Source organism: Sus scrofa, chromosome 9 (genome assembly GCF_054392235.1).
Source record: "Sus scrofa isolate SSC_HxYL_T2T_F1_AM1 chromosome 9, Sscrofa_HxYL_maternal_Yorkshire_Landrace_v2.0, whole genome shotgun sequence".
In the NCBI taxonomy this organism is placed as follows: domain Eukaryota; kingdom Metazoa; phylum Chordata; class Mammalia; order Artiodactyla; family Suidae; genus Sus; species Sus scrofa.
The window spans coordinates 105,080,575-105,099,031 of record NC_139391.1 but is presented as its reverse complement, the minus strand read 5'-3'; the positions used below and the strand labels follow the sequence as shown (position 1 = coordinate 105,099,031).

Genomic DNA, 18,457 nt, shown 5'->3' with positions numbered 1-18,457 from the left:
TGGTAAAGCTTTTTTATTTTGCAATAGACTGGGCATCAGTGAACTCAAAATATGAAAAACATGTTTAATGAAAACTTTAGTAATAAATATCTACTTTTCAAGTAAGTGGATATAATGTGAACTTGCACAGAAAGCTTATAAATGTATACCATTCACCACAGAAGTCAGAGTAAAGCTAATACTCACTACAAAGCCAGAAAATATAATGTCTGAAGAAACATCATCTACTTCACAGGTTAATACTTATTTTAAGAAGAATTTTCCTAAAGATAACACCTAAGTACACACAGCTAATTTAATTCCAAGAAGCATGAGTTTTCATTTAGATCAAATAAATAGCTGAGTTTCTTTTCAATCCTATTTTTTCTTGGACACATGGAAATTTAAGCAATAGTTCTGATGTCAGTTTTATATGTCATTAGATGCTTCAGATAAGACTTCAAGTAAGTTAATTCCAATAATGCTTCAGATTTTTTTTCCACCAAGCTCATGCAAGCAAGTAAAACTTTTGAAGGTGAAGTGTCTGACATTTGCAACATTACATAAAAGTTGTAAATTTGGTTAAAAAGCTCAACATTTAAGATACAATTATTAATTTTTACAATGATAAAATGAATACCAATTTTGATGGACCCAGCATTGTGATAGAAACAATGTTCTGGCTAATTTAAGAAGCCTTTTTTTATCAACTGGATATCGCCACATTAACACTACTTAATAAATTATCCCAAAATTCTGTGACTTAAGACAAAAGTTATTTATTTGCATAAGTATATGATTAGTTGACAGTAGGAAGACCAGCTGACAGATTAATGCAATAATTTTGTATGAGATCTAATCAAATCGAGTCCAATAAGTTAATAGAAAAAATAACTTTATATTTCCATTTAGCCTGTAAACATAATACATAATTAAACTAGACAATAAGTCTATTAGAAATCAGTGCACGAAGAAAATTGAAAATTAAAAATTAATATATTTGCATTCTCTATTGATTTATTTTTACTGCACGTAAAGTAATACTTTGGTTATGTACAAGTGTACATACACACATACAAATCACAGCCTATATACTGTCCCAATTGAAAATATTTAGATGCAGCATATAAAGATGGGGCAATTTGGCATTTTAAAGAGTTGAAAAGACTATTTTAAATTTTAATCTGATTAATTTTATTCATCTGATTTATTTAGCAAGACACCAAATATTGCTTTAGTACATATTAGGTTTTTTATGTAATCTTATTATGATTACTAAAAATACATGTTTTCGAGATTTCTAACCTTCATAATCTCCAATTATTTTATAATTTGTCATCTTATTGACTTATTTGAATATTTTAAAAGAAATGTTTTGTGTATGCATCTGTACATATTTTGGAAAATCCTTGTGGAAAATATGATGTAGAATCCTTCAATAGCATAATACCTGAATTTATAGGATAGTAAATTGTAGTTCTAAGACTTATCATATCTCAGAGACTCTAAACATCACCATTTATTGAAGATAGACAGTTAGTCTAGACAGGTGTCAGTCAATGTAGATATCAAGTGCTTCCAAGGTCAATAAAATTGGAACAGAATATAAGTGAACTAAATGGAAACAGAATCAATTAGATTCTAACAAATATTAGAAAGCTAATTCTAAAATTTACATGGAAACATTTTCCTGAACCGTTAAAAATGTCAGTCATATTACTTGACGCACTCATCTTTCATATCTTAAAAAGTAGCCCATTCATTATGATATTAAAATACAACAGAAACATCCCCACTTTCTCATAATGAGAATACCAGCTCCCCACCACACCCCCAGCCACTGTCGCTCACGTTGTCCATTTACTTGGTACTTGCCTTCCCTCTCCCCCAGTCCTTAACTCTCACTCAACTGAGGCACACCCCACCTCGTTGGCCCCTGAGAAAAGTTATTGCAGGGGATGCCTTCACATTCCTAGCGGAAAATTTATTCATTTTCTCTGTACTCCTACTTAGACTAGGAACTGAATGTCCTATCAAATCTATCCTTGCATGCATTGGACTCTGTCCCCTCTTGCCTTATCAAGAACTCTGATTGCTCAGCCTCCTCTCCTCTATTTCCTCAATCTCTTCATCTCTCCATCATCAGTCTCTTCCTCTATACTGGTATAATTCCAGCAGCTCCAGATATTCTCTACTATTTCCATTTTAAAATCCCTCCAGTTACTGTCCTGTTTTTCTACTCCTCTTCCCAGAATACATTCTTTATTTAGTTGCTTTGCTTACACTCTCCAACTTTATTTCTCTAATTCATCCATCAGACTAAACATATTTGACTTTCCACTGACTCTGTTGTTTTCAAGGTCATAACAACCTCAAAGTTGCCAATTCTAACGGGAATTTCTTTGTTTAACCTACTTGGCTTCTTGTCAGTATTCAATATACTGGAAGTGCTGTTCTTCTGAAAACCTTCCCTCCTGGATTCCTTGACCTAATAGTTGCAGGTTTTTCCTCCTAGCTCACTCAGTTTCCAATTTAGGTCTTCCTAAATGCCTTCCTAGTGTACTGCCTCCTCTTTATTATCCATATCTTCTTCCCTGGTTGCCTGTTCTTTCTCATAGCTTTAGATAGTATTCCTGTTCTCCCACATTCCGATTCTGTTTCTCCACACGTCACACCTATACTCTAGGTCTGAATCCTGGCCCAAGAAATCTAGACTCATATATTTACCTGCCTAACTGATATCTTCTATTAGATACCTCATTTGTTGGAAATGTTCAACAGGTATCTGGTGGTTCTCCCCGCTAACCTATTTCTTGCTCAATTTTCTCATTTTATCCAATGGCTTTGCCAGTTACTCAAGACAAAAAAAAAAAAAAATCTAAAAAAATCACACTTGATTCCTTTCTGTCCCACATCTTCATCCTTAAATCCAGTTGATCATGAAATCTCATTGGTCTAACTAATTCTACAATATGTCTTGGGAGGTCTTTGGTGGCCTAGTGGTTAAGAATTTGGTGTCATCACTACTGTGGCTTGGGTTTGATCCCTGGGTGGTGATTTCTACATGCCACAGACATGATCAGAAAAAAAAAATGTCTTGACTTTATCTAAAAGATGTCAAGTGTGATTCTGAACTGCACCAGCCCTTTTCTAAGTTGCCTTGCATAGTTGCCTAAAATATTACAAAAACTTCTTAATTATAATCCCTGCTCTCATGAACAATTCTTCCATTCTCCAAATTGTGGCAAGGGTGATGTCCTAAAATAAATAAGATCTCATCACTTCTCTGTTTATTCTTCTCTAATTTTTCCCCCTGGCATCTTTCCATGACCAAACATCGGTTTACCTCTGCAAATATAGGTCATCAATTTCACCTCCTGCTTACACTCCATTCTTCACTATCTGACCTCCATGCTGCTCTTTCAGTATCTACGTTGCATTTCTCTGCTTGCAATGATCTTTATCCCACCCCTAACTTTTGCCTGGCTCATTCTCATCCTTCACATTTCAGCTCAAATGTCTCTTTTTGCAGAATCCTCCACTCCCCCTCACCATTTAAAGTGGCCTCTGCCTACTACTTTTTATCATCTCTGTTTATTTTGGCCTACACTGTCACCACCTGAAAACATCTCATTTGGTTTCTTGTTCACTCTTTATTCATTTGAATGTTCATTTGACTTAAAGCTCCTAGAGAATAGGGACATTATTTCTCTGGATCAGTTTTGAATTTTTTTAGACCCAGGCCAATGTCTCCCCTGTATAGCATTTGATAGGTAATTGTTGAATAAAATGTATGACTAAATGTTTGTTTATGAAAAAGTTCAAGGATTGTGAAATTGGATGATATCACTATCTAACCCAAACTAAGTGGTCAGTGCCCTCAAATGTCTAGAAAATTCAGAAAAATATAAATAATCCAAGAACATATGGAGCAACAGCATAACATAGTTGAGAGAATAAAAATAAATATATTAAGTTTAAAAGGACACATTTTCCTTTTCTGAAAAGTTACGAAGAAATATACATATACAATTGTGGATAGCTTGGAAAAGATATGTAAGAAAAATTAAGAATTCCCACTATTCCATCTACTGGTCAAAAACCACAATTAATATTTTATTATAGGAATTTCCTGTTGTGGCTCAGCATTAATGAGCCCGTCTAGTATCCATGAAGATGTGGGTTTGATCCCTGGCCTCACTCAGTGGGTTAAGGATCCAGTGTTGCTGCAAGCTGCAGTGTAGGTCACAAATGTGGCTAAGATCTGGTGTTTCTGTGGCTGTAGTGTAGCCTGCAGTTGCAGCTGCAGCTCTTACTTGACCCATCACCCAGGAAGTTCTGTATGCCATGAATGCAGCTATTTAATCTATTTATTTTACTTTTACTAAAGTGGCTACCACAAAACTTACATTACATGTGTAGCTAACATTATGCTTCTATTGAATAGCACTTTATACATATACATCTACATTTGCATATACATCTACATTTATATGTATGTATACTTATAGGTTTTTATAAAACAAATTCTTTAATAAACTACTGCCTTGACTAGTGGTATTGTATAACCATCTTTTGAAGTCAGTAAGTACAGACCTTTAGCCTTTTTGATGACTGTTTGGTATTTCACTGTGTGGAATATTAGATATATTCTTTATTAATGAACATTTAGATGATTTCTAAATTTTCACTTTTATATACAATGCTAGGGAAATACTTTAAGGGATATTTGTGCATGAGGGATGGTTATGAAGGACAAATCCTTCAATGCTGGAGTTCCTGTCGTGGCGCAGTGGTTAACGAATCCAACTAGGAACCATGAGGTTGCGGGTTCGATCCCTGGCCTTGCTCAGTGGGTCAACGATCTGGCATTGCCTTGATCTGTGGTGTAGGTTGCAGAAGCGGCTCAGATCCCGAGTTGCTGTGGCTCTGGCATAGGCCAGCGGCTACAGCTCCGATTTGATCCCTAGCCTGGGAACCTCCATATGCCACGGGTGCGGCCCAAGAAATGGCAGAGACAAAAAAAAACAAAAATAAACAAACGAAAAAAAAGCCTTCAATGCTAAAGATTAAAGGAATTAAAGTAGGCAAGGAGAAACTTTTAGAAAATCATTGAAGTAGTAAAAATAATGGAAAGCAAAAAGCAAGAGTGGATTAGTATGTGTAAGAGTGGAAGAATAGATGAAGAATCAGTCACATTGGGTTCCAGGTGGAGCACAAGTGGTGGCAAGAAGAGTTTTCAATGACAGTGGGAACAGTAACAAACAGAAGACATAGATGGCTGAAATCAAGGCATCAAGTCTGTCTGAAGACGTGTGGTCCAAATGACCTTACCTGATTCCTACACACATTGTTGTAAAAGAAGGAATTGTTCCATTTAGAATTGTTCTAATTAGAATAATGGACAAGAGAGAGTTCCCTGGTGGCCTAGTGGGTTAAGGATCCTGCATCATCATTGCTCTGATTCAATCCCAGACCAGGGAACTTCCCCATGCCCACAGGCACAGACAAAAAAAAATAATAATAATAATAATGAACAAGGTATTTTATATGTTTCATATTTTTATTAAGGCAGAACTTAAATAACATATACCATATACTATGAAGACTTCTTTCAACAACAATAATTTTAAAAAATTCTATCTATGATGGTTCTAATTTTCTGGAAAAAATGTTTTATATGATGATTTGATCTCTCTGAGAACACCTTGAAAAAAACCCAATTTTAGATAAGTGAAATACTGCTATTTTTAAAAACAGAATATAAGCTCATGGATATAAGAGGCTAAAATGGCCTATATCTGTCATTTTTGCCTGATGGTAGAAGATGCTGTGAGTGCAACCTCAGAAGACAAAGGGCTTGTACAGACAGGTACACCTGGCCAGCCCTCCTGAGAAAGTGTGTGCTATCTCTGTTCTGATAACACATCAGAATTTACCCATCTAGGCCAGCCCCAGGGGTTTGCCAAGGGATGTGGAATGGAATTGTTCTCAGACCAGTTCAGGGAGGTCTTTAGCCTTTGTGCTCCAGCCTGTTAAATATACTCCAGGTATCCAGAATCTGTAACAATATCGTCTTCAGAGAACCACATTAAGGGAGATACGGAGTAGGACTATCTTGATTTTCCAAGAATTTTGAGCACACTCTATGTTCAGTGTTTCAGTAGCATGTGAATTTACAAATTCCAGTGTTCTCAGACCACTGATAGGTTCCTAGACAGAAAAAGATTCAAATTTAATACTGAGGAAATTATGGATACATTAGAGGAAATATTTTATGGTATTATATGGAAACAAAATATATTAAGATATTTAGCACTGCTGGAAATTTTTTTTTTAATTTGAACCAGTTATGCTATTTACCCCATAAATAAAATCATACAACTTTTTTGCTTAAGAGCAGTAACAATTGAGTCTTTTTCATCTGTTTATTTCATCAGTAAGTGTTTTGCCTCCTAGGTCCTACATTGACGTTTTATTACAATTTCACTCAGTGTAAATAGGTAATAAACGAGATCTAAGCATCGTTAAATTTCTAACAGATACACCTTTTATCTGAACATATTGTAATTCAGTTAGAAGCCATTCCTGTCTACATAATTTCAACAGTGTCACAGAAGCAGCAGAAGGTATGTTCTCTTTTTCTGGCTCTGCCAGTTACTGATTATATTACCAAGGGTGTGTTAGTTAATCTCTGAAAGTTAATTTCCACATGAATAATACAGGGACAATAAATTGTATGCTTCCTACTTCACTTTATGGTTGTCATGAGAATCAAATGAGATAAAACGTATTAAAATGTTTGCAAACAAAAAGATACTATTCCTGGAAGCTTAGAAAAACTGAAATAATAATAACAATGGTAAGTCCTGGTTTTGTAAATATTTATTAGGAATCTTTTGATTGCAAGTGATGGAAATCAACTCAAATAAGCTTAAAGACGACAAAACATGAAGAGAGGATTGTATTAGAAGAATGCAAAAAAGCCTCTCTTGGCCTCACAAACCAAGAGCACAACAACGTCTTAAGGAAAAAACGAAACCAGTTACTCTTTTTCTCACTTCTAGTCTCTTTTCTGGAAGCACTTTTTCTTATTATCTACAAATAGATTTCTTCTGCTTCTACATGAATGAAAATGTGGCTACCCATATATTCAAAGCATATATTTTACAGATCCAGCTACCTAATGACAAGCATCGCCCTTTCATTTCCAAATACAAATTCACAGCGACTCTGGTTATGCTTGGATGATGTTCCCACCTGTGCCCTAGATTGTGATGAACGATCAAGCACAAGATGAATGAAGCAGCTATTTGGTGAATACTGCTCTTCTTTAAAATATTGGAACAAGGGATACTTTTTCCCTCTCAAGAAAAAGGCTTGTCAGACATAAAATCCCTTAGGTACCCGCTATTCTCCTTAACGTTCCAAAGCATTTTCACGTGTGAAGGAGATAAAAAAATGTATTAAGATCATACTCAATAGATAGAATTTCTCTGAGGGATGAAACTATTTTTGTTAAGGAGAAAAAAATAAAACTTTTCCAAGCTTTTTGAAAGGAATGTGTGGTCTTGAGGGTATGGGTAACACCTGAGTCCCAAGAACAACAGAGGACTTGACTGTGCTCTGTTCCAGAAAATGAAAGGTGAAGGATTTGACTCCTAGGAGGACCAGGGAGGGAAAAGAAAAAACAGGGAGGCCAAGAGACCAAGAAATGCTGTGCATCAGAGCTGCATGGAGTAAGAAATTTGAAAAAAATCTCCCTGATGCTCAGATAAGCTTCAGCCATAGCCTTCCCCAAAAAATGATTTAAGAAGAAAAATAACCTAATGTGGTTTTTAATTGATTCTGTGTAATCTGGGTCATGTGTCTGCTCTTTGGACAATTATGTGAATGAGGTAAGAGTGTGTGTGTGTGTGTGTGTGTGTGTGTAAATTAATTATGTCTGGACTGAATCAGTAAGCAACAGAAGAAATGTGTGCAAAAGCAAAAGGAGAGCGTACAACACCCAGGATCTCAAGGGCAGGGAGGCAGCGGCTGACTCAGGGCTATAAATATATATTATTTCCCAACAATTTGTCAAATAATTAAAATGAATATCATTACTGTTTGACATATGAGAAAACCAAAAATCATTTACCCAATGTCTTACAGTAAATTAGTCTAAGAGCAGGACTGAGGCCTATATGTCTTCACTCCTGGGTTCATGTTACTGCATTTAATTGTCTTTTTTTTTTTTTTCGTATTTTTAGGCCTGCACCCATGGCATATGGAGGTTCCCATACTAGGGGTCAAAATGGAGCTGAGCTGCCGGCCTGCACCACAGCCATGGCACACTGCATTAGCTGCATCTGTGACCTGTGCCGCAGCTTGTAGCAATGACATATCCTTACCTACTGAGCAAGGCCAGGGATTGAACCCGAATCCTCATGGATACTAGTCATGTTCTTAACCTGCTGTACCACAGTGGGAACTCAAGAATTGTCTTTATTGCCTTCAAATGTTATATCAGTGACAGAACAGGGGTAGCATAGAATCAAGAAGACAATGCTTTTTGTGAAATACTTTTTAATGTTTTTTAATGAAACCACTAAGATTACCTCTTATTCATTCATCTACTCATTTAATATATATTTATTGAATTCCTACTCTGTGAGTAGAACTATTGTAGGTTATAGCCTTTTGCTATGAATGAGAATAGTTTGAACAAAGTGAATCTTAAAATTGTAGGGAGTTCCCTGGTGGCTCAGTAGGTTAAGGATCCATCATTGTCAGTGCTGTGGCATGGGTTCAATCTCTGGCCCGAGAATTTTTGTATGCCACAGGCACAGCCAAAAAAAAAAAATTGTAAAACAAAAAGACTAAATAGTAATGGAGAACCATGCATTTTACAGTGTTCTTATTTTTTTTAGTATACTTTGAAATTGCAGCGTCACACAAAGCCTGATCTAGTTTCACCAGCAGAACTGAATAGTTAAGATTCTAAACCTAACCACATCAACCCTCAGTCCTTACTGGTAGGAACATAATAGTGCAGCCACTTTGGAAAACAGTGGCAGATCCTCAAAAAGTTAAACATAGAGTTACCATAAGACCCAGAAATTCCACTCCTAGGTTTATGCCCAAGATCAATGAAAACATGTATTCAAATAAATACTTGTGCACAAATGTTTATATCAGCACTATTTCCAATAACCCCAAAGTGGAAACAATCCAAATGTCCACCAACTGATGAATGGAAAAACAAAATGTGGCCTATCTATACAATGGAATACTATTATCAGCAATAAAGAGAAATGATGTTACTGATACCAACTACATCATGGATGAAACTTAAAAACATTATGCTAGACACAAAAGGCTATATATAATATGATTCGATTTACATGAAACATCTTGAATAAATCAAATCCATATAGTCAAAAGGTAGACTAGTAGTTGCCAAGGGCTGGGGTGAGTAGAGAATTGGGAATGACTGCTAAAGCATATGAGGTCTCCTTTTTGGAGCGATAAAAGTGTCTTGGAATTAGTCGTAATGGTTTCATGATCTTATAAATATACTAAAAACCATTGAATTTTACACTTTAAAATGATGAATTTTATATGTGGATTATATCCCAATTAAAAAAAAAAATGGAGTTTTCGTTGTGGCTCAGCAGGTTAAGAACCCAACATAGTGCCCATGAGGATGCAGGTTCAATCCCTGGCCTTACACAGTGGGTTCAGGAACTGACATTGCGGCAAGCTGTAGTATAGGTTGCAGATGTGGCTCAGATCCCGTGTTGCAGTGTCTATGGCTTAGGCCACAGCTGTAGCTCTGATTCATCCCCTAGCCCAGGTGCAGCCCTAAAAAGAAAAAATGAAATAAAAATAAAAATAAACTAACCACATCACATTTCTAATTATGTATAAATTCAATTAATAAAATCACTGTCAAAATGAACACTAACTCCACTGCAGTCAGTATTCCCACTGCTACATTTTTCCTTCAGTGTCTTCCTCTGCTCTCCAAAGTTTCCTCAAGTCAACCACTTTCTGTTAAAAAGGAGTCTTAATAATCTTATGAAAACTGAATAGCTAAAAAAGAACCACATCCTGGGAGTTCCTGTCATGGCTCAGTGGTTAATGAACACCACAACTAGGATCCATGAGGGCAGGGGAGTCGATCCCTGGCCTTTCTCAGTAGGTTCAGGATCTGGCGTTGCCATGAGAGGTGGTGTAGGTCGCAGACGTGGCTCAGATCCCAGGTTGCTGTGGCTGTGGTGTAGGTTGGCAGCTGTAGCTCTGATTTGACCCCTAGCCTGAGAACCTCCATCTGCTGCAGGTGTGGCCCTAAAAAGACAAAACACACACACAAAAAAGAAGAACCACATGCTGTCTTAACCTTACCTCTCAAATATTCTTGTTCTGTTTTGTGATTTCAGAATAAAGCTTTTGTTGTTTAGAAGGCAATTGCTGGTAACTCAACATAGTATAGATCCGTTGTCCATCGCTGCTCTGAGAATTTTAGAGGTTAAGGAAAGAGATTTGATAATTATTTAAAATTTTACTTTCTAGGACCAAGAGCTGCTTGAAAGGTATTCAGCCAGTGAAAACACTCTTCCACACCCAAGAGTGTGCAAGGGAGCTGTTTAGAATAGGAACAAGAGTACTTTGTGAATCACAGCACTGCTGTGTTGGCAGCTGTGCAGTCCCAGGTGTCTGGAGTAGAGCACTGGTGAAAGGATGAGGATGAACTTGTGCCCGAAGCTTGAGGGATAAGCACTTCCCGGTAAACATTTGTGGACCCACATACTCAGGCTCGCTTGTGAGAAACAGTGTAGCCTAAGCAGGGGTTGAGCCCACGGAAAGCATCCAGAGCATATCCACTGGCAGAGAGAAGCTCTGCTGAAGCGCCATAGAGACTGGGAGCAGGACAGCAAGGGAGGCATGGATTCTAAGAGAACATGAATGTACCAGAACCCATGCCATGTTCTTGAGTTATTGACTTTATCCTCCTAAGTGGTGGGGTAGAGAGTAACAGTGATATGGTAATAAACGGAAGGGAAGGAGCCAGGCCTAGGGAGGGGTGACCAGAGATTTTCTACCAATACATATTTACCCCAATCACTTTCATCAGTGAAAATTTCAGCTGTAAGCTTCAGCATTTGAATAATTGACTCTCTATTTGGCATGCTCCTGTGGTTGGGTATGTGAAAAAATCTGGAAAATTTCATGCCTTAAAACTCCTCATATGTGATTCCTTCCTTCTCCCCCCCACTCCCCGTTCAGTGACCCTGAATTCTTTCAAAGAACTGATTTCTTAACTTCGTATAAAGCTTATTTTTTTCCTTTAAGCCCCTAATCTACACATAGCTTAATAAGGTGTTGATATTCAACACATGTTTGCTAAACTCCTTACTACCATGATTTGGAATAATAATGCCAATACTGTAATTAGGACAGAAAAGCATGGGGCACGTGCTTATCCTGGCTGCTAATCCCAGCTCTGATCAACCCTTCTGTTGCAGTTCCTGCTGAGCTGAACAAGAGACACACATGCCAGTTTCACAGTTTAAAGAGACTTACAGAGGAAGAAAAAACGCTGAGCCAAGCAGGAAGCATAAACTGAGGGGGAGGTGTCAATATAGCTATTTTTAACCTGATGTAGTAAATAACACAAAGCCTTTAATAAAGCCAGGTAGCTCTTTCCTTGAGAAGCTAACCTATGCTTCAAACTTAGCCCAAGGTTTGCTTGATCCTTTTTCAGAATAGCCTTTTGAAATTTTGGTATGGTCAAACAATTTGGGAGAAAAAAAAGATACAACCTCATTCTTAAGTTTATACTCACATAGAGAAGCAAGATGTTTAAGAACCAGGAAAAGACAAGGCAAATAGAACCATGAAAACATTCAAAATTTTTAGCATTGCCTATCAAGATACAAATAGATACTGTATCATGAATTTGACTATTATGTAATTTCTCCTCTCTGGATTTTATCCAAACCCTTCATCTTGGCCCTCCACACCCTCCATTCTGCTCTCCACCTTAATTTCTTCTCTTTCCTATTTTGTGTAAGAGTAAAATACTTAAACTCTTGGATCTGATAAAGCAGAAAGAAAATGTATTATAATTACGAGCACATGAGTGCCAGGACCTGTGTTACACTTGATGTTAATGTTATTTAATCATCAAAACACATCTGCTGATACATCCAATTTTGAAGAAGAAACTGAGGCTTACAAATTCCAATTTAGAATAAAGTTAAAATTAATTCTGACCATCTTAGAATGGTCTGCTAGGCTCTACAGGATCTGGCCCCCACCTCCCTTGAAACCCTCCCCTCTCTTCTTCTCACCCCCACTCATCTTCGCTATTACACTTCAGTCAAACTGACCCATGGGACCTTGATTAGGCCAACTTCAGTTCTACCCTGGGGACTTGGCATTGGCACTTTGCAATGAGAGAGAAGGGAAACCTCTTCCTTCAAATCTGGTCCCTTCTTCCAGTTCTTTGCTCAGAAGTGTCACCTCCTCAGATCGAAACCCCTGAACACATAGTTGAAAGTAATTCTTCCATGAGAGTAACTCCCTATTGTGGCCATGAAAGTGTTCCACTCAGATTGCATAGGGGAGTTAAGTTGGCTGACCACCTCCAGCATCCCCATTTTTAGATCCACTGAAGCACTGACAGCTAAGGCTGCCCAGAGTCCATGACACAGCAAGGAGGGTGTACCAAACCCAGGCTGTTTCTACCAAAAACAGGGCTTTCTAAGGAGCAGAATTTATGAGGGAGTAGAGGAAGGAGCCCCATTGACCTGGCCCAGATCTTCTCAGAGTTACATGGGAGTCTGAGACTCTTCCTACACAACTCTTCTTTCCTCTTCTTCCCCAGGTACCAGAGGTGCATCCCATTAGAAGGTTCTCCCCAGCTCTTCCTGCCCGCTCTATTTCCTTTATTCTTCATGGGCATTTCTCCCAAGAAATTTCTGGTCCCTCTCTAATTCTGTCTTGGAGTCTGCTTCTCAGGAGACCCGAACTAGTGTACTCTCTTGTAAAACACTTTGTTTCATTATCTTCCTAGCAGTTACAACTATTTGCAATTGTATCCTGTTGAATTGATCCACTTACCTACTTATTTAATATCTCTTCTACCACTGTCCATATTCCAACATAATAGGTCTTATTCACCACCTTGTTCCAGTGCTAAGAACATTGCCTAGCTCATGATAGGTCTTCAATTGATGTTGTGGAATGAATGAATTAATGGTATTGAAGACTCGCTTTATAGTCTAAATCTAACTCCTCCTCTTTATTTACTATGGATATTTACTATGCTAGCTATTGGAGATAAAAAAGTAAACAAACAAGACAAAGTCTCTGCTCTTCTGAGTTTATGTCCAACTGAGGGAAGGCAGGCAGTAAACAAATCACAAAAATATGTGTGTGGTGTGATAAGAGTTATAAAGAAAAGCAGTGCATAGTAAGGGAATGAAGAGTGACAGGTGGGGTGATTAGGCAATATACTCCCTGATAAGGTGGCATGTAACCAAGATTGGAATAAGAGAGTGAGCCAAGCACATATCTGGAGGAAGAGTGTTCCAGGCAGGGGGAATATAAGTACAAAGGCACAGTGACAAATGTATTTGGCAAGATGAAAGAATAGCCTGAAGGTCAATGAGGCTGAACTACAGATAGTGAGGAGAGTGGTAGAAAGTAATAGTGAGGGTGAAAGAGGTGAACTTGACAGACCAAGTAAATCCTTGTGTGTCATCATAGGAACTTTAGGTAGGATTTTTCACTAAGTAAAATGGAAAGTGAATGAATGAATAGTTCCGAGTAAAGGAGAGACAATTCTAAATGGATAACTGTTAAGAGATTAGAAGGCAGGCTATTGTGATATTCCATATGTGTCTCAAACTAAGATATATCAGTGGATGGTAATGTTTGGCCAAATTCTGAATATCTTTGAAGGCAGAGTAAACAGGATTTCCTGAGGGGTCTGAGGGAAAGGGAAGCATCAAAGATGATGCCAGGTTTGGTGGCCTGAGCAAATGGAAGGATAGAATTGCTGATTACTCTGTTTTCCTCCAGTCAGACTCAGTTGTACAGGTACAGACACAGATAGGCTGAGAGTTGATTTAACTACATTTGGGATTTTCTTGTTGAATACAATGGTGGGGTTGTTTTGAGGATACATGCAAAAGAATGTTTATCCTGGTACAAGATGTCTAGGTTGCATAAGGAGAGAAATTATCAAGTCATGAGGGATAGGGAATAGGTATATAGTCCATGGATGGAAAGTCTCTGTGGGATTGAATAATTGATGGTGATGAGGTTTCACAAGGTGTTGAAATGGAAAAATCAGAGGTAGAGGTCAGAAAGTGGAGCAGCCAATGCTCTTTCCTTTGCATGGTAACAATTTCCTTTTTTACCCCTGCCTGACACTTGGGAAGAAGAGTTATGGCTTAAATGAAACAACAACACATCTCAAACCCACCTCTCCACTTATCACCCCACATGTCTACCACCCTTCATGTTTAAAATTCTGGACAATACCACATTAATCTCTGCATTCTCAGCATTCACTTCCTCCTTAATTTTACATGGTATGGCTTCTACTCAGAGCAGTATATCAAAGTGTTTGGGTATATTTCCCAACCTTCTCCTGTTGAAATGATAGACTCATAGGAATTCAGAATTATTGGGCCCTTGCAGGTGATCTAATTCAACACACACACTTGTTTTAGATAGAGATATTGCAGTTTACATAAGTTAAGGTACTTTCAAAGACAGATAAGCAGTTGAAAATAGAGCTTTGAAATGCTCCAAGGTTATTTGGTTACCTGCTTAGAGCTTCTTCTACAATAATACTAATGCCAATTCTCTTTTTTTAATACTTGTCCCTGGAGTAGTTTTGATGTATTTGAAATAATGTATCCTGCCCCCGCCCCTTTTCTTAAACATTTCCTTCCTTTATACGGTACTGTTACATTCTTCAATGCCTCTTGGACTCATGGACAGTGACTTCAAGATTTACCTGCTTCAACAGGAAATCGGGCATCTTCAAAATGTCTCCCTAGTATTTCTGGGAGTCCACCATGATGGCGTCATATTAACATGTGCTCACAAACCAGTCTTTTGGTTGAAGTCACTGCCTATATCTTCCAGGTTTTTTCTCCTCTTTTCCAGTTCCCATCTGTCATGGCCACGATCTGCGAAGCTGAACAAAGGAGACTGAGCATTGCCAGCAGTGCAGTGCCCCTTAGGAGCCTGAGAATGCCTTTACCCATGTGCTGTCTCTATATGCTTTCAGTCCATCATGAGCTGGTGCCTGAGTGGTGGTGTGATCCGTGCAGACAATGGCCTCCATATTATTGCCCCCTGGTGCTGTAATTTGCAAACCAAAGAGTGCTGTTTGTCTGGTAAAGTCTTTAAATAATAATTCAATGAGCTTTTGTATTTCAACTTTTGCCTAGAATCTCACATCTATATTAAAAATGGTTTGGGGCCTATAGATAGGTATGGATGTTAACCCCTCTATTCTCTAATTATTTATAACTTCTTCCCAAACCAAACTCTCTCTTCTTAGAGAGCAAAAGCTTCAGTATAGACAATGTAGGGGTCTAAATGTCAGGTCTGCTCCCAACTTAGCCAAAGATACACATTGCCCTTCAGTTATCTCTTGGTGTGTGTGTGTGTGTGTGTGTGTGTGCGCGCGCGCATGCGTATGTGTGAATACATGTCAGGTTGTCCCACTTCTCTCTTCTTCTTTGGTTCCTCCTTATCCCCACAGTAATCCATCAACACACCAAGCCAACTTATCTTAGATAAACTCTCTTTTCTCACTTTTGCTTGTGTATGTGATGGCTGAGTAGGGCAAAAGTTTGGAAGCCAGGAGTTTCTGAGTTTTAACCTCAGTTCTGACACTAATCCCATTCGACTTCTGAATGATATAGAATTTCAAGGTTGAAAGGGATGCCAAAAGTTCATCTTTCTCTAGATCTTTCCCAGTTTGTGATCATCCGGTCTAGATTTTTACATCTTAGTCAAGAATATATGTGTTTCAGAGGTTCTCTATTTCCTTTGGGGGAAATTGTATACATTTTTTTAACTTCAAGGTAAAATTTGTTTGCTACAGCTTCTTCCAATAGTTCTTAAATCTGCTACCTATATTCAGACAGAAAATGTCAATTATCTCTGAATTATGCTATTTCTTCAGTCATTTGTAAATAGATATCAAGTCACTGTATCTTCTTATTCCTGCATTAAGTAACCTTGGTTTCTTCAATTATTCCTTATGACACAGTTTTGAGTTAAGACCTAGACTCTCAGCTGAGTGTGCCCCAATTTGTCTTTAGCATATGTCTCTAACTCTCTTAACATCTGATGCTCAGTATTATTATTCAGCAATAAAAAGAACTGAAGTATGATATGTGCTATAACATGGATGAACCTTGAAATTTTTATGCTAAGTGAAAGAAGGCAGTGACAAAAGACCATATACTTCATGGTTCCTTCTACATAAACTGTCCAAAATGGGTAAATCTATAGAGACAGAAAGTAAGTTATTGATTGCCTAGGACTAGGGGTAGGAGGGAGAGTGAAAAGATTGGGGGAATAATGGTTATAGGGCATGGGGTTTCTTTTTGGGGTGATGAAAATGTTCTAGAATTGATTATTGTCATAGTTACATGACTCTGTGAATATACTGGAAGCCATTGAATTATACGCTTTTAATGGATAAATTATATGGTTTGTGAATTATATCTCAATATAATTGTTTAAAATACATCATGTCAAAAAAAAAAAAAGAAAGAAAGAAAGAAAGAAAGGAGTTCCTGTTGTGGCTCAGCTATAATGAACCTGACTAGTAACCTTGAGGACACAGGTTTGATCCCTGGCCACTTTCAGTGGATTAAGGATCTGGCATTGCAGTGAGCTGTGGTGCAGGTCACAAATTTGGCTCAGGCTCAGACCAGGTGTTGCTGCGGCTGTGGCTTAGGAAGGCAGCTGCAGCTCCAATTCGACCCCTAGCCTGGGAACTTCCATATGCCATGGGTATGGCCCTAAAAAGACAATAAATAAATAAATAATAAAATAAAAAAATATATATGATGTCTAGAGGAGTTCCCACTGTGGGCCATCGGAAATGAACCTGGTTAGTATCCATGAGGAGGCAAGTTTGATCCCTGGCCTCACTCAGTGGGTTAAGGATCCAGCATTGCTATGAGCTGTGGTGTAGGTTGAAGATGCGGCTCAGATCTCACATTGCTGTGGCTGTGGTGTAGCCTGGCATCTGTAGCTCCGATTTGACCCCTAGAGTGGGAACTTCTATATGCCCATATGCCTTGGATATAGTCCTAAAAAAAAAAAAAAAAAAAAAAAAAGAGTAAAATATATGATGTCCAGAAAGGAAAACAGTACTCTGAAGTAGATTGCTTTAACCTCTGTATTTCAGTTTCACTCTCTATAAAATAGATGAATTAATATTATCTTTTCTTGCTTCTTGCTTGACTAGGTTGTTGAATCATATTTTTCAACAGGATAATTATGTAGATTAGTAATTTGAATGATTCTTACCACCTCATATCTGGACTATGAACACAATGCACTTGTTGGTAACCCCATTTGTTTTGTTGGGTAAAAGCTTCCTCTTTTTGTTTTTTTGTTTTTTTTTTTTAAATACCTATTACTCAACTCAGAGAATGTATGGAACACTTAGCACCCATTGTATAAAGTCCAACTCTTCACCGTAACATTTAAAGCTCTCTTTCAACTTTGTGCCACACTTCCTGTGGTTCTTTACAACCAAACTACATTTCGGTTATAAGACAATTGCTATTTCCATCATGTACCTCACATTTAACCTTTTTGGCTGGTTATTCTTCTCAAAATTTACCTTGTTATGAACTGAATGTGTGTCCCCAACCCCACAAATTCATTGAAGCCCTAACTTCAATATGAGGGAATTTGGAGTTAAGGCCTTTGAGAGGTAATTAGGTTTGGATGATGTTATGAGGGTGGGGCCCCCATGATGGGATTAGTGTCCTTATAGGAAGAGTTAGAGAGATTAGAGCTCTAGCTCTGTAAGAGGTAGCCATCTGCAAGCCACAAGGAAAGTCTTCACTGGGAAATTAAGTTGCTGATACTTTGATCTTGGAATTCTCATGTCCAGAACTGTGAGAGGTAAATTCCTGTTGCTCAAGTCACCTCATCTATGGTGTTTTATTATGGCATCCTGAGTTGACCAACACAAAGCCCTTGAAACTCCCCACCAATCCCCAGTCATGGCTTTCTTTAAGTTTTGAAAAAACATTCTCCTCTTGGAATTTCCCTTCATATTGGTGACTCCATTACTCTGCATTCTCTCAGAAGTTTAGCTTCATAATAAAGCTAATTTTCAGTTCTTATTCATCCATTTATTTTAACCCTTCACCTACTTGACAAGCTTCTCAAAGGAGAGAGGTAATGTGTATCATTCTGTTACACCTTCTTT

At 37.9% G+C, this 18,457-nt stretch overlaps 2 long non-coding RNA genes across 3 annotated transcripts in view; one reads left to right on the top strand and one right to left on the bottom strand.

Moving 5' to 3' along the window:
* The window catches only part of LOC100737186 (uncharacterized), a 566,938-nt gene extending 559,643 nt beyond the window's left edge, over nt 1–7,295 (top strand). Inside the window, exon 4 of the long non-coding RNA XR_014816033.1 lies at nt 7,153–7,295. This is a non-coding gene — a long non-coding RNA (uncharacterized LOC100737186). The remainder of the gene's footprint in view (nt 1–7,152) is intronic.
* LOC106508391 (uncharacterized) lies at nt 5,533–17,713 on the bottom strand. 2 transcript variants are annotated; one of them, XR_002335898.2, is made up of 4 exons: nt 14,999–17,353; nt 10,369–10,476; nt 9,693–9,825; nt 5,533–6,192 (listed from the first exon to the last, which is right to left on the bottom strand). It is a non-coding gene; the product is annotated as an uncharacterized LOC106508391 (long non-coding RNA). The 2 variants fall into 2 exon arrangements; XR_001305206.3 differs by lacking the exon at nt 5,533–6,192 and having other exon boundaries at nt 6,850–9,825; nt 14,999–17,713.
* Nucleotides 17,714–18,457: the final 744 nt, after the last annotated feature.